Source organism: Dermochelys coriacea, chromosome 2 (assembly GCF_009764565.3).
Source record: "Dermochelys coriacea isolate rDerCor1 chromosome 2, rDerCor1.pri.v4, whole genome shotgun sequence".
NCBI classification, from domain to species: Eukaryota; Metazoa; Chordata; order Testudines; family Dermochelyidae; genus Dermochelys; species Dermochelys coriacea.
The window spans coordinates 59,254,855-59,271,992 of NC_050069.1; the positions used below are offsets into that span (position 1 = coordinate 59,254,855).

The 17,138-nt window shown below is 40.8% G+C and overlaps 1 long non-coding RNA gene across 1 annotated transcript; it reads right to left on the reverse strand.

The window, feature by feature from the left end:
* Nucleotides 1-564: 564 nt before the first annotated feature.
* On the reverse strand, nucleotides 565-16,515 carry LOC122458446. The gene is made up of 3 exons (XR_006278495.1): nucleotides 16,394-16,515; nucleotides 12,310-12,672; nucleotides 565-575 (listed from the first exon to the last, which is right to left on the reverse strand). It is a non-coding gene; the product is annotated as an uncharacterized LOC122458446 (long non-coding RNA).
* Nucleotides 16,516-17,138: the final 623 nt, after the last annotated feature.

Sequence of the window (17,138 nt, forward strand, 5' to 3'; positions counted from 1 at the left end):
GCAGTTCTGAATGGTCATGCACTCAACCTCTGCCCCTCCAGAAGGCAATACTTGAGCATGGTATTCATGTCAGGGAATACCAACTTTGAGTCTTAGCCACAAACACTGAATAGTGGGACTTAGTTGTTCTCAAAACCTATACCATTTTTGTGGGACCTAATTTTTTTAGTCCATATACATTTGCACTGATTGCCTACTAACAGTTGCAGGGACATAGAAACCCATATAACTGGCACAGATAAAGCTATAAAATTTGCAGTGTACACTATAATTGTAAGGATGCTGTCAGGCTTTCTTAAAACAGAGCTCTAGAAACACATGCTCTAAAGTATACAACAATGGAGGTGCAATATGGAAGGTCTCTACAGAACCAAAAGATTGGTCTGGGTACCGTTCTACAAGCATACATTAGTGTGCCATATTTGTTAAGGATGCTTGATATAACAGACAAAAGCTGGAATTGTCGAAGTGTATATGAGAGAGATTTGATTTGGAAGTCTGATTTAAAATAATTGAATCACCACATTCACTGTACTTTAAACTTTCAAGTTTGAGAATAATTAAAGTATTTAGACCTGAAACTTGAGAGTTAAGAGGGATTCTTTTTTTTTTTTTTTGGCCTAGTTGCCATGGCACACATCTGGCAGGCAGGTGCATGTTCTCAATATCTGGATTTCCCCCAGCATGTCTCAGATCAATCTTTCAATCTATTTAATCATTGTCAGTATTGTCCATATCCTCCTCAAAGCAAAATGTTAAGGGTATCATCTTGTATTTATTTTTTCACATCAGCTTTACTGTGTATTTTCATGAACTAAGCAGTTTTGGTGTTTCTGCTTCCTGCAGCATTATTTAGTGTATCCTCAGAGTAAACACTAGATGGTGGGCAAGTCAAGTAAACTATTAGAAATGCCAAATACCCTAGCTTTTCCTTTCACTGTTCATTAAATGGTCTTCATTTGCTGGCACAATAACCACCATAATCATAATACACTTCAGCTATCAAACAGGCATTTAACTCTCTTTGTTACTTTGACTCCTTTAGCAATATCAAGGTTCAACGTGGTATTTACAATGCTGAAGTCTTACCACAAGCTTTTGGGATCTGGAAGTGTAAAAAGACCATACAGGACACACACAATGCTGGCAGGGCACAAGTGGGTCTATGCAAAATAGTGCTTTGGATGGAATAACTTACTCAGAAAAAGATGTTGGGCCACACCATTCACACCATTGTAGTCAATGAAGGTGCTTGGGTGTAAAACTGAAATAAATAAGGTCAGAATCCAGCCTGTCGTTATATACATAACTGCTGAGATAACTTGATATAGGGCCTGGTCCTTTGTAGGAATCCAGCCTGGGTTCACTACTCATCTTGTACTGTCCCAGCTACTAGAAAAAAAGGCTGATTTCTAACTGTTGTCCTCCACAGGAGTATGTTCACACATCCCTTCCTGCCCACTTCATATACTGTCACCTGCGTGCAGATCAAATCAGGGAGCACAAGGGTGTATGCATGTGGAAAGTTGAGCATGCACATATGGAAGCCTCACTGAAAATCCTACCCTGTTTGAAGTTTAATTGAACTCAGTACTGTTTAAGACTGTTGCTTTTCAGCTGTGTACAGTATAAGCGCTAAGTTATTCTGATGCACTAACTACATCGTATTTTACCACAGAATATGTTGTTATTGAGCTGAACACCTCTTTTGCTACAGTGCTCTGAGATGCTAGGCTAATTAACATCCCTCTGATTATTCTTTCTGAGCATCTTAGATAGGATGACCATATTTCCCTATGCTGAATAAGGGACACCTGGTAAAATTACTCCACCCCCGCCACTCCAGAGATTAGCTGAGGGGCAGAGAGGCTTCCCCGTGCCAGCACTGTGCAGGGCTTTAGCATATGCAGGGCTCAGCTTCTCCTGGCCCGGGCCAAAGGGTCTTGGGATTTCCTGGGGTGCCGGCCCAGGAAGGAGCCTTCCAGGCTGTTGGTGAGCTGAGCACTCTGACCAGGGGCTAATTCTCCAAACAGCGCTGGGAGTGGGACGCGCTCCGCCGGGGGGTACAGAGGAGCAGCGATACTAGGGCAAGGTGAAGGGGCAAAGCAGGGAGAGGGGACAGCAATCGGGGGAAGCACATAAAGGACCGATGAGTGAACAGCATAGGCGACATGTAACCGGCTGCCACCTGGTGCCTGCCGACACTTACCAGCCACCGCAGCTCGCAGCCAGTGCCGGCTGAAAACAGGATGAGGGGGAAGGACCCTGCTAGCCAAGAACCAGCACGCAGTAGGGGCTGTGCTGAAGGACCAGCAGGGGGAGCAGCTGGCCCTACGCACTGCAGCTTTGGCCTGCCACCAGCCTTGAACACCCACCCCCATCGTCAGCCACTGGACCCCCACACTCACCACTGGTGGGTGGACAGCTGGTGAGCAGGGATCCAGCCAACAGCAGGACCCACCAATACTGATGTGGGGGAAGACAGAAAATACAGGACAATTTGCCCATTTTAAAGAAAAAGTCAAGACACCTGCAGGAGGGCTTAAATATGGGACTGTCCCTTTAAAAATGGGACATCTGGTCACCCTAATCCTAGACAATGTTTGAAGATGTTTGACATTCATCCTTTGTATCAAAATGGAACATAGTTTCTGTTTAGATAGCATCCAGGATCACTGAATTCTTAATTAGGGAGACAGTCAGCCTCCAAGTCTTTTCCACTGGATTGCCATTATTGATTGCCATGGCATGGTTTGTCCATAGTGGGTGTATGATATCTAGATCTATAGTATCTGCTATCAAGCCCAGTTTGATTACATTTTTCCCTTGACTAATGGTCCTAAAATCATTTTATTTCTGTATTAGGTATGCAGTGCTGTAAGTTTCCTTGGTTCCTTGTGCCAAACAGCTAACAAGTCTAACTACCCAGTTTGCATGACCAACAGTTTATGAAAATATCTAACAAATAACTCACACACATTGTCGAATAAAGATGAAAGAAGTGGGAATCATGATGAGCATTTGGGGCTAATTTCTGGCTTCGGATCTAGTTGTTGGGTTGGGTGAGGGCAGGGATGGGTGAAGAGCTCATATATATATGTCCTGATCCAGTATTCATTGAAGTCAATGAACAGACTCCAGTTGACTCAGATGGGCATTGAATCAGGCCCATAATACCCAAACTGTGATGTTCTAAAATGTTATCCTCAGATCCTCACGGATATTTGGGCACCTCCAATTGAAATCAATGGGAGTTAGGCACCTAACTACCTCTGTGGATCTGGGCCTTCGTTCTTAGGAGCTTGGGCAAGGAGGTGCTCTGAGCAGTGTTACATACATCTGCTGCAGAAAGATGCAACACAGGGAGCATGGCAGTGCCCTGGTTGTGATTTCGTCCACACTCTCTCCTGCAACTGATGGTCTATAGAAAAATTCTATAGATGTGAATAAGGATTAAACCAATAGGGTTATTTAAAAATTATACTAAACCCTACTTAAATGCAAAGGATATAGCCTTTCTGTAGGTTTTCAAAAACACAATACAGAAATCTATAGGAGGGATATAATTTTTCTATTAAATTCTATAGGATGATTCAAAAACCTCTACAGAAATGTTATCAGAATTGCTGCTGGTTATAAAAGCTTTCTTGTAATCTTATTTCATCTTAGTTCAGCTTTCCTGAATCCACTCTCAGAAGACTGTCTCCTATATGGCAAGATGGTGCCATTGTCTTTTAGGGACTTTTCCATCTCCAAGTCCAATGGTCCTATTCCTGAGCACTTTATCCTTCTTGAATTTATTGTAATAATTATGGGTGAAGAACAATACAGGAGGTGCTTAGGGTACCAGTCAATTTCTTCTCAGCCAGACAGGTGATGCAAGACTATTCAGCAAATCAGAGACCAGGCAAAGAATAAGGCACTGGAAAGAAATTTAAACAAAAATCAAATTTCATCTTAATTATGTGGGATTCCATCAGACAGTGTGTTTGTTCAGAATAGGGGCCTAGAGAGAAGTGCAGAGAACTCCTCACATAAAAGGTATTTATTACACAGTCCAAAGCTGTGAAATCTAGTAGACCTAACCTCGCATTAATTTTTTGACTTGATTAAAATTTTACCTGAAAAATGTTCTTTCCTAATCACATTTGGTTTCATATTTGTATATGAACTCTGGTTTTACCTGAATGAGAATGAAAAACCCCAAGGGATAGTCTCCTTGGAGTGCACATTTTTCTGAAACACATACACAAATAGAAATAGATATAACTAGATCATTCCTCCCAGTTTAGTCTAGTGAGTGCCCGCACCATTCTTCTATTTCATGTAATGCCTACAACACAGGCACTGTAATAAGCTGTCACCAGCCTAAAGCGTATTCTCCTGATATCTCTCATCCAGGATGTAGCTATCCTTGGATAGTTCTACTCTCCAAAAAAAACTGATGAGTGACTTTATGAGCCCCTCTGGCATTCTGTCAATATGGAAGCTATCACAAGAAGAGGGCAGTGAAGAAGGTATACTATTCAAAGGGTACCCACTATCTAGCATGATGTGACCACTATCAAAAACAGAACAGAACTCAAGAGCTCTGAAATAAAGGCATACAGACTAAATTACTGATAAGTCCTGCTGAACACTGATCTCAGGGCATTCTCTGTGAACCTTTATTACAAATTCAAAAAGATAAAGTAATTAAGGTGCCATATTTTGGTTTTGCGTTTTTTGTTCCTAAGTATATTGGCAATTTTTCATCAGCTTTGCAGGAATAAAAGCAGGCCTGCCATTAACATGTCTGTACTCTTACATTTTTATTCCTCATATATAGGGATAACATTAATATGCCACACAGTAGATATATTCTTTACAGCCCACCTGTGCTTTTTCCCCCACAGAACCTCATGCATCAGTGCAAAGACTTCTCAGCAAAGAAAGTCCCTGAGTGCATAGATCTCTTGTACAGGTAAGATGTCAGATCTTTCCAAAGTTGACAAAAGCATGAGGCAGTATTCTACTTTATTTGAATAAGGGAGGGCTGGCACTATTTAGTTTAAAGTTAGCCTTTACAGGTAAGTTTAAAGTAATATCAGCTGTTCTGTGAGGTATATTTTTGTTCTATCTGCTGAAAAATAAGTTGCTGTTATTCTCATATGGCTTCTAAGTGAGAATTAGCCCATTATCTCCTTAAATAAAAGGGATGTGTGCGCAAGTTGGAAAGTGCCTTATGTCAGTCAAGGTTACCTCCCAACTACAACCACAAATGCAGTGAATACTTTTCTATTAGTCTCTTCTGTGACTTTAGTGCAGTAGGAGTGTCCATCCATCTTTTAGTCACTAAAATTCATTTTATGCCAACTCTATACACCTTAAGGCAAAATTCTGACTATACCTTATGAACTTACATAGGTATTGGTCATACATTTTGCAAGTGCTAACCTGCAGTTGCAGAGCAGTAGTGGTTAAGTTTGTGGCACTTTGTGAGCTCTGCCTTCTTGGGTAATTGTGGTACCACCTTAGGAACACAGCTATATGCATACAATCAAACAAAGGATTAGTGACACTGAGCTTTACCATCAGAACTTTTTTTTACTCACTTCCACTAGATTCGGTCCTAACGGAAAACCACCAATGATGGTGATGATACATATAGAAAATATATCAAAAGCAAAACAATGAATTTTCTATGTGCATGTTTGTCCAGGCAAATTCCCCACTCTGGCACTTTGAGTGCAAAAGGTGGGGGCCCGCAAGGATGCTAAAAATTAATACTGGCTATTCCAGGCTTGTATTAAGCTCCCAAGGTTACAGCTTCTCTCTGACCTTGGATGGGTAGATGCTGCCACCACCCAAATGCAAAAAAACCCTTTGAGAGCCCAGGAAGGTGCACTTGGGAATTCCTCCCTGTGGGGTACCCTCAAGCCCTTTCACCTTCTCCACCCCCATTCTGGGGAAGAGCTGAGAAAGGAAATAAGACATTGCCACCAGTTAATGAAACAACGTATGCTCAAACCTCTTAGGACAAAAAAAACCCCAATCCTGTTCTTTGAAAAAGTAAATTTTATTAAAAATAAAAAGAAAGAAAATACATCTGGAACTTAGGCTATAGCTAGATTTAAAAAAAGGTAATATAATAATTAAAGCATCAAGAATGGTTTTCTTGAGGTCCAGCTTAATGGTTACCAGCAAAACAAAAGCATTTGGGGGTTAGCACAGAGGAGTCCACAGGCTAATAAGAAATAAAAGAAATAACCCTAATCACATCTTCCTAGACATTCCCTGATCTACTTACATATCTGGGGTTCAGATAAGTAATTCCTAGATATGATTTGATGATTTTTTTATACCTGGTTTAGCTTCTTACAGCATTGCTGCTCTGTGTCTCCTCTCTCCAGAGAACAACAGACAGACCAACCAAGGGAAAGTTTTTTTCCCCAATTTTAAAAAGTTCTAGCCCTTCCATTGGCTCTTTTGGTCATGTGCCCACTCCCTTCCTTTTACCTATGGGCTTTTTTTAACCCTTTACAGATAGAGCAAGTAGAGAATAGCTACTAACAGGGATTTTGTAGTTAACTGGCTAGATGAGTATCCCTAAAAGAGAGCTAACCCCCATCTTCATTTATCACAATGTTTGTGTGGTGATGTGGCACTTTTAATAATTTTATTTTGATATGCGACTGTGCCCTGGCATGGCTTCTATAGGATCCCCATAAGAAACATTCTGTTGACTTTGGACTGTTCCCTTACCTATACCTCCTCTTTTTAGGGAAGGTGATTGAAACAGCAGTGACTATCCAATTCCAGGTGCATTTGTACAAAAAAGAAATTCTGGGAAAGTTCCAGTATCAGCTTCAGCCATCCTTTGGAGCTGAAAATGTGTTTATCAGGGTCATCATTGATCTTGTTTTAGATTGGGATCAGATGGCAATTTTGTTCACACTGAACTTCTCAGGAGCTTTACATAGTGATAAATGTGATTTGTTGCTTCACTGAAAGATACTGAAGGGGTGTTTTTGAACTGCCCTCCACTGTTTAAATTCATACCTAGAAAATAGGAGTCAATCATTGGTGATGGATAATTGTGACATGACTGCAGATCTTGAAATGTGATCTCTGTGACACATATGGAAATTTCTTGCAATATCTTTGCAGGACCTTATTGTATTATGTTTATGTACCATTGTGAGCAGCGATTGTATGCAACCTCTCTCGTGGGGAGATACGACAGCTCTGAAACTTGGGAGTTCAAAAGAATATATTGAAAATGTGTCAGCCAAGTATGAATTTTTGGGATAACACATGTTAAGTGGATATCCTGGGGAATTCCTAGAGAGAAGTTAATGAAAATTCCCCAACTCCTGTTGTGCAAAATCCCTTTTGAAGCTGCCCTAAGAAGGGTGTTAGTGCCTGCTACAATACCTATTACAGAAGGCCAAGATCAAAGACCCGAGATGTATAGAGGCTACCTACCTCCATTCTGGTTCTGGATCTAAGATGGATGAACTTGTAACCATGGGAAAAAACAGTTGTGGTTTTTGAAGGACTGAAACATACTAGAGTCCTTGGCTGGAGTTGGGGGTTACCCCAATAAGCTTTCTAGCCTGTGTATAGGTTCTGTTATTATTTTTAATATGTTTTATCTACCATGCCCTTACCTTGAGAATTAATGTGCTTGCTTAGAAGGAGCTGTGTGGTAACTTACAATGTCTGGCAATTCACTAGCCATATCCCTCAGAGAGAAAGCAAAGTGCAGAGACTGGCTTGCTAGGGATATCAGTGTAAGGCAAGGGAGCTGTGCAGCTTTAAAATTCCCAGTCAGGTTAGAATAAGATACCAGACTCTTCCCAGTGATAGTTGGGAGCTAGAAGCCTAAAGTGGGTGGACCTCAGAGGGGGAACATAGGTGCAGTTGCCCTGTGCCTATATCCATCCATCACGAGTCTTCCCTATCTCTCATGTTGTTCAATAGATATGTGAAACCTCATGGTGAGTTTATTTCCAAACACTAGTGTGATGGACAGCTCTACTCTCCGCTGGATAGCACTGACTCGTAGGGGTTCTGGGATTAGCTCTGCCAAGCCAATGCCCCTTCTGGCGGTTGCACTTTCTCTCTCTGCACACTTTTTCCTCTCATTCTAGGAACTGCAGCCTCCTCTTCATGGCTGCCCCCCCAGCCAGGTCACTAGGTGTTTTCCCCTTCTGGGGGATCCCAAAAGTCCTTCCTCACAAATAGTCTCAAGCAGTCATCTCTGGCACTGCTCTAATGGTGCAACTTCTTCAGTGGCTAGTAGGGGAACCCAGGTCCACCCACTACTCTGGGTTCCAATCCTGGGACCCTATACCTAGCAACAGTGATCTGCTTTCCCTCAGAACCTGTTTCTTCTTCCCTGGACTCCATCCTACAGTTTCTGTTTCCATCCACAAATCCCAGAAGTAACCACAAACTGACCCTGTAGGCTCAAACACACCTCCCTTCTCCCAGGAAATGACTGCAGTCTACTTCCCTGCAGCCCCCTTCTCTTGCCTGGCTTTATAAATATAGCCCAGCTCCTCCCCCAGATGGGCTTCATTGGCCAATTAGGCCTTAGTCTTTCCTCCAGGTACATCTTATAGGTTCTTTGGCCTAATTTACCCCTTCAGGCCTTGTGTGGGGTGGACACCCCATCACAACTGGTACAATTTGCTTACAATACATAATGTTTCTTGCATGCTGGACCCAGTAAATTCAGTCTCTGCTTTTGAGGAATGCTTGATGATATTACCAGCAACTTCTTTCTCAACCATGGGTGAGAGAAGTCTTACTCTTTTTGATCTTGTCTGCACAATGCTCGCTCACCCTTCATATCCCCACTTGTTAAGGTGACTCATTCAGAGGTAGTCAAGTTCATTATCTTGGCATCAGTTTTGATCATGCCCTTTCCATAGAAAGCCATATGTTAGACATGACATAAGATTTGAATATTGTAATTACCTCTTCACAGGTCTCTTAATAGTTCTTTTCTGTTCCTTTCTGCTTGTACATGCAGCAACAGGACTCTCACTAGTTCGGGTAAGAATGTCAGATGGCACATGTAATAAAAAGTAGTAAAATATCTTCCATTTACAGAGGTTACCAGAATCCCAAGAACTGAAATTATCCATTTGGAGTTAGTACATCATATTTTTTTTTACCCATATTCTAATAAGATCCTTGGGAGCAAATGACTGAATTCAGTGAACATTCCATTCAGTGTAGGGTAATAACATACCTGCACTATGTACAGGCCACCAAATTCCCCCTGGAACTCATCTCATCTCTACCTACCGTGAGAATTCTTTCATTTCTATTCATTTGCAGCTACACTGCATAACTCTTATTCATGCTGGTGAGCATTTACACCACTAGTCCCTTTGAATAATGATCTCAGAATTATAGATATGTAGGGCTGGAAGGGACCTCAAGAGGTCATCTAGTCCAACGTCCCTCACTAGTCCCTTCCCCCCCACTCTGAAGCAGGATTAAGTATACATAGAGTATACCTATGATGTAAGAAAGCGATCATCAGCATTTGTAAGAGTTGAACAGTCTACCTGTGTAATCTAAAAGTCAAATCTAATGTGATCTTTGAGAATCTAGCATGTGGGGTAATAAACATAACAGTTGCAGAGAAAGCACTAACTTGAATTTCCTGGGAGTTCTTTCTAGTTCCTAAAGCCCTTTGATTGTCCTACAGATATAATATTTACATTAATTTAGAGAAATTCTCCAAAAAAATCACATGCACACTGCCTTTGTCATTAATGTTTTTTTGCTCAATAGGCATTAACAAGCTGAGTGGAATTCTCCCAAGGTCAACAAAAGACCAGGGCATGCAAAATACTGCTAGGTTGAATAAACTTGTTAAGAGTAAATATAAGAGCTGGCTAAAGCAAGCAATAAGTCTTTTTCTCTGCATTAGCAAGACTATGTTTTTCATATTTCAGACAGTTCTGAAATCCATGTGTAATCATTTTCCATCTCTTTTGGTTAGGGCTGTCAAGCGATTAAAAAAATTAATCCCAATTAATCATATTAAAAATAGAATACCATTTATTTAAATATTTTGGATGTTTCTACATATTGATTTCAATTAACACAGAATGCAAAGTGTACAGTGCTCACTTTATATTTTTTTATTAAAAGTATTTGCACTGTAAAAAAGAGAAATAGTATTTTTCAATTCACCTCATACAAGGACTGCAATGAAATCTCTATCATGAAAGTTGAGCTTACAAATGTAGAATTATGTAAAAAAATCTGCATTAAAAAAATAAAGCAATGTAAAACTTTAGAGCCTACAAGTGCACTCAATCCTACTTGTTCAGCCAATCACCTAAGGTAAACAAGTTTGTTTACCTTTGCCCACTTCTTGTTTACAATGTCACTTGAAAGTGAGAACAGACATTCACATGGCAATGTTGTACTCAGCGTTGCAAGATATTTACATGCCAGATGTGCTAAAAATTCATGTCCCTTCATCTTCAACCATTCCAGAGGACATGAATCCATGCTGATGTCGGGTTCTGCTCGATAATGATTCAAAGCGGTGCAGACCGATGCATGTTCACTTTCCTCATCTGAGTCAGATGTAACCAGCAGAAGGTTGATTTTCTTTTTTGATGGTTCAGGTTCTGTAGTTTCAGCATCAAAGTGTTGCTCTTTTAAGACTTCTGAAAGCATGCTCCACACCTTATCCCTTTCAGATTTTGGAAGGCACTTCAGATTCTTAAAGCTTGGGTTGAATGCTGTAGCTATTTTTAGAAATCTCACATTGGTACCTTCTTTGGGTTTTGTCAAATCTACAGATAAAAGTGTTCTTAAAATGAAGATGTGCTGGGTCATCATCCAAGACTGCTATAATATGAAATACATGGCAGAATGCGGGTAGAACAGAGCAGGAGACATACTATTCTCCCACAAGGAGTTCTGTCAAAATTTAATTAATGCATTATTTTTTTAAACAAACATCAACAGCATGGAAGCATGTCCTCTGGAATGGTAGCCGAAGCATGAAGGGACATACGAACATTTAGCATATATGGCACGCAAATACCTTGCAATGCCGGCGACAAAGGTGCCATGCAAATGCCTGTTCTCACTTTCAGGTGACATTGTAAATAAGAAGCCAGCAGCATAATCTCCTGTAAATGTAAACAAACTTATTTGTCTTAGTGATTGGCTGAACAAGAAGTAGGACTGAGTGGAGTTGTAGGCTCTAAAGTTTTACATTGCTTTATTTTTTAATGCAGTTATTCAACAAAAATATCTAGATTTGTAAATTGCACTTTCACGACAAAGATTACACTACAGTACTTGTATGAGGTGAATTGAAAAATACTATTTCTTTCGCTTATTTTTACAGTGCAAATATTTAATATAATATAAAGTGAGCACTGTACACTTTGTATTCTGTGTTGTAATTTAAATGAATATATTTGAAAATGTAGAAAAACATCCAAAAATAGTTAAATTTCAATTGGTATTCTAATTGTTTAACAGTGCAATCAATCATGATTAATTTTTTTAGTTAATTGCATGAGTTAACTGCGATTAATCAACAGCCCTTCTTTCTGTAGTAAGAAAAAAAATTACTTTCCTGGCCATTTTGCACTCTTCTTATTTAACCCCTATAATAAATGCTAAATTATCTACTAAAGATTAAAACTATGTTTTCTTTGGAGGCCTTAAATCAGATCAGAATTAATTCTGAACTGCCAAAGCCAGACTAAGATGGGCTAATTGGGTGGCATATCAGAAGTTTGAAAGATCAGATATATAATTAGTCTTGTTCCTGTTCCCCATCTAAAGTCTGCTCAGAGTAAATGGTGAATTGTGAGTAACTTGGCTAGGAACACTGTTTCATGCCAAAGTTAGACAATGCCATTTCCTGATTTGCTATATTTAAAAAATATATATGAAAGGATTCATCAACAGATAACCCTGTAACACGAATCATATCGTTTTGTGATTGAGAAAAGGCATATGTTAGAGAGACTTTAATTAGAAGATTACAAAGAAAAAAATCTAAGGATAAAAATCAGTTTAAGGAACACACCTGTTTAAGATTTTTTTTTTAATTCACAAATTCTTGAAATGTGTTTACCTTTTTAATTTGTTAAGAAAATGCTTGGTTTTCTTCTGTGGATTGGGGCTCTGAACATACAATTATGAAATGTGCAGATGGATAAGTCCAAGCCATATTTCAGCATTCCTGCCTTCTGTATACCCTTTGTTGTCAAGTCAGTTCTCTTTCTTGCTATCTATCTCTTTCTTGTTCTGCTTGTAGGAAATAACCAAAGAACACTGACATTTTCCAGAATGATCTCAGGTCAGTGTCAACCTACAAGGACAATTTTTTCCAGCCTTGTCTGTGAAGTGTGTTAAATTGTGCCTTGTCAGTCATAGATTACAGGGAATTATTCCTCTTCCTGTCACCAGTCCCTGTCTTGCAGCAAGACCTGATAAGCTGTCTCCAGCATGTCTCCCTTGTTGATTATAAGCAGCATCAGAATACGAGCTCTAGCTAACATAACAAGATGTGAGGAGGAACTCATCAATTTTGGTGGCCATTCTGATAGGTCTTGATATTTCATAGTGTGATGTGTTGTCACCTTGTGGTGACAATATGAAGCCATTGGAAAAGTTGAAGAAATACATCTGAAAGGAATTCATGGCACCAACTAGGCACCAATAGTCAGACAAACAAATGAGTGCAAAGTGTGAGGAGCAATAAAGTCCACTTCACTTTAACCCAATCCTTGAAGAGGAATAATAAAATGGGCCAGACAGTGGTGAGCCATCCAGCTGAGCCAAAAGCAGCACCATCAAATCAATTTGCTGACAACATGCCTAAGCTGAACACAAACAGGTATGAAGCCACCAGACTGGCCACAGGATGTCCTGATCTCTTTACCAACTGCATTCAATGGGGTGCAAGGATGGAAAATATTGGATTTTAATGGCAATCTCAGCTCATAGAAGACCAACTAATAGAACAGGAGTTTTGAAGTTTAGGTTTGAGGGAAAATTGCAATTGATATCAGTGGAAACAGGATTTGACCCAGGGCCATTTCACCTTGAGAGACACAATAATACTTATTACAAGATATCAGTGCTTTCTGTAGTCAGTGGTGTCTTTTTCCGGTAAAAGGGATAATACAATAAATATTGTTTAAAAGTTATCAGTAGAGCACATTTCTTGGTCCATACTTAGATAAGTCAGGTGCACTTTATTCAATACAAGGCTCTTTATGCAGCTAGACATCAAGTTGTATGATAATCATAGAAATATAGGTCTGGAAGGAACCTCAGATGTCTGGGAGAGGAAGCCCAAACTTCCCAGGAGCCTAGTGCTTTTATATCCAAAATGTTCTTTATTGAGCCCAATTTTGAAGACCACAGAACTTTTGTTTTCACAGAGAATGTAGGATCCAGTGCTCTAGTTCAGTAATTTCTCAGCTGCATCCAGTCACCCTCAGTCAACCTACTGAGTCTCCTTTTACTCCAGTTTCACATCAGTTGATTGTGTTACTATATTTATTATTAGACACCATCAGACATCCAAATAGGGCTCCAGGACCAAATTCTGATTTCATTTATACCCACTGTGTACAGCAAGATTTCACAGGCACGAAGACAGAATTTAATCTACTGGGTAGAATGAAAAACACAGAGATAAGCCCTTAAGATTTTTATGTTCAGCTGATGGAGATCTCAGGAGAGGATGAAACAGTTTGAGAATCAAGAAAAGGAGTACTTGTGGCACCTTAGAGACTAACAAATTTGAGCATAAGCTTTCGTAAGCTACAGCTCACTTCATCGGATGCATTTGGTGGAAAATACAGAGGGGAGATTCACACACACACACACCACAATGTGTTATATCATACACACTGTAAGGAGAGTGATCTACGGTGCTAATAAGCGATGGTCACATAACCCTATATCGGAAACCTACTGACTGCTATTCCTACCTACATGCCTCTAGCTTTCATCCAGATCATGCCACGCGATCCATTGTCTACAGCCAAGCTCTGCGATATAACCGCATTTGCTCCAACCCCTCAGACAGAGACAAACACTACAAGATCTCTATCATGCATTCCTACAACTACAATACCCACCTGCTGAAGCGAAGAAACAGATTGACAGAGCCAAAAGAGTACCCAGAAGTCACCTACTACAGGACAGGCCCAACAAAGAAAACAACAGAACGCCACTAGCCATCACCTTCAGCCCCCAACTAAAACCTCTCCAACGCATCATCAAGGATGTACAACCTATCCTGAAGGACGACCCATCACTCTCACAGATCTTGGGAGACAGGCCAGTCCTTGCTTACAGACAGCCCCCCAATCTGAAGCAAATACTCACCAGCAACCACACCACACAACAGAACCACTAACCCAGGAACCTATCCTTGCAACAAAGCCCGTTGCCAACTCTGTCCACATATCTATTCTATACCATCATAGGGACTAATCACATCAGCCACACTATCAGAGGCTCGTTCACCTGTGCATCTACCAATGTGATATATGCCATCATGTGCCAGCAATGCCCCTCTGCCATGTACATTGGCCAAACTGGACAGTCTCTACGTAAAAGAATGAATGGACACAAATCAGACCTCAAGAATTATAACATTCAAAAACCAGTTGGAGAACACTTCAATCTCTCTGGTCACTCGATTACAGACCTGAGGGTGGCTATCCTTCAACAAAAAGCTTCAAAAACAGACTCCAAGGAGAGACTGCTGAATTGGAATTAATTTGCAAACTGGATACAATTAACTTAGGCCTGAATAGAGACTGGGAATGGATGAGTCATTACACAAAGTAAAACTATTTCCCCATGTTATTTCTCCCCCCCACCGTTCCTCAGATGTTCTTGTTAACTGCTGGAAATAGCCTACCTTGCTTGTCACCATGAAAGGTTTTCCTCCCTTCCCCCCCCCCCCCCGCTGGTGATGGCTCATCTTAAGTGATCACTCTCCTTACAGTGTGTATGATATAACCCATTGTTTCATGTTCTCTGTGTGTGTATATAAATCTCTCCTCTGTATTTTCCACCAAATGCATCCGATGAAGTGAACTGTAGCTCACGAAAGCTTATGCTCAAATAAATTTGTTAGTCTCTAAGGTGCCACAAGTACTCCTTTTCTTTTTGCAAATACAGACTAACACGGCTGCTACTCTGAAGTTTGAGAATAGTCTACTAAAAGTTTGAGAATTACTATCTGAAACCTGAATATCTTTTTTAAAAGGATAATGAAGAGGACGTGTAAGGCAGAGGTAGAGGATAGAATCCCTTTACTATTTGTGCTCTGACTGTAATAGTTAGATCTATTAAAGTGCATTTGTAATGGTTTGAGATTCACAGACAGATTGTTTAAATCAGCCTGTTTAAGCATCTCCTCTCTTAGGCCACAATCCTGCAATTTGTTCCCACAAACAGAACCCCATTGACTTCAACAGGGCTCCATGCAAGTAGACACTGTGCTTGTGAAGAGCCCCGCTGAAGGCTGTGAAGCTCTGTGCAGTAATTTATCTATGCCGCAGGTCCCAGTTCTGATTAAGTGCTATGATAATAAAGAAATTAAATTATCAGTCACTTGTTGCTCCAAAAGTGCAGCCAAGACCTGGTACTGTCAAATAGTTCCTTGGGAGTATAGAGTGATCATAGATTCCAAGGGGCCAGTGTGATCATCTAGTCTGACTTTTTGTAGAACACAGGCTACAGAACTTCCCAAAAATCATTCCTAGAGCAGAGTTTAGAAAAATATTAAATTTAAAAATTGTCAATGATAGACAACCCACTACAACCCTCAGTAAGTTGTTCTAGTGGTTAATTACTCTCACCCTTAAAAATGTACATCTTATTTCCTGAATTTGTCTAGCTTCAACTTCCAACCATTTGAGCACATTATACCTTTCCCTATTAGATTGAGGGGACCACTCAAATATTTGTTTCCAATGTAGGTACATATAGATTGTAATCAAGTCACCCTTTAGCCTTCTGTTTGCTAAGTTAACTACAGTGATGGACTCAAGCAGCTCAGTCTAAGGCAAGTTTGTAATCCAATGGTTCCTAAACTTTTTTCTGCCAAGGACCCCTTGGCATCTGATTAAAAATGAAAGGTGTCCAGGAAATGTATTATATTAGTTAGGTTAATTTATTATTTTAAAAAAGAATCTGTAATTAAAATAAGACTCACAAAGGAACCAAATGTAAACAGTCTGCAATTATTGTCACTTTAAGTGAAAGGTGTAACCCTGAATAGACAAGTATGGTTCTACCAGAATGCCCCCAATAGCATGGGAATGCCCTCACCAGCCTGACCTCTCACACACGGGTGCTGTAATGGGATGTTACCCACCTCTTGCAAGCACCCCTGGGTTGCATGTTAGTCTCTGCAGTTCTTCCTCAACTTCCTCCACTCACAGTACCCCTTGTCAGCTGCTGCACTCATCAGGCATGTCTTTGGTGACTCAGCCCTCTGACCAAGTCCATGTGTGAAACTAAACAAAACAACCCCCTTGCGAGGTATACTGTCCAGCCGAGCCTATCTCAAAGCCCTCAGTAACATCCCACAGCTCTTCTGGGGCTCAGTCCCTTCACAGTCCAACTCTCATCACAATACTCCTCCACTGGCAACATCTCTATAGCCCTCTCCAGGCTCCAGTCTTAAGTCTGACCAACAGGGCCTATCTCAGCTCCCTAGTTGGACAGCTTACATGCAAAGATTCCTGCTCTGGGTTGGAGAAGCACCCTTGGGGCTTCCTCCCTAGAGACTCTGTCTCTAACCCCAGTTCTCCAGCTGGGTCAGTCTCAGTTCAGACCCCTTCCAGGGTGAGGGTGGGGGGTAATGGCTAACAGTTCCATGTACAGTCCCTTCCCTGGGCCTGTCTGAAGTCCCTTCTCTCAGGACACTTCCCCAGTGGCTGCTGGGGGAGACCTGGGTCAGCTCACTACTCCAGGCCTCAATCCAGGGACCCTCTAAGTAGCAGCCATATATCATATCCCTTTAATTAAATTGCTGTTCCCTAGGCCACTTCCCTATGGCCCTTACCTTTGTCAAATACCAGCAGCTAACCAGGAGGACCTTCCTTGTTTGCTCCCCC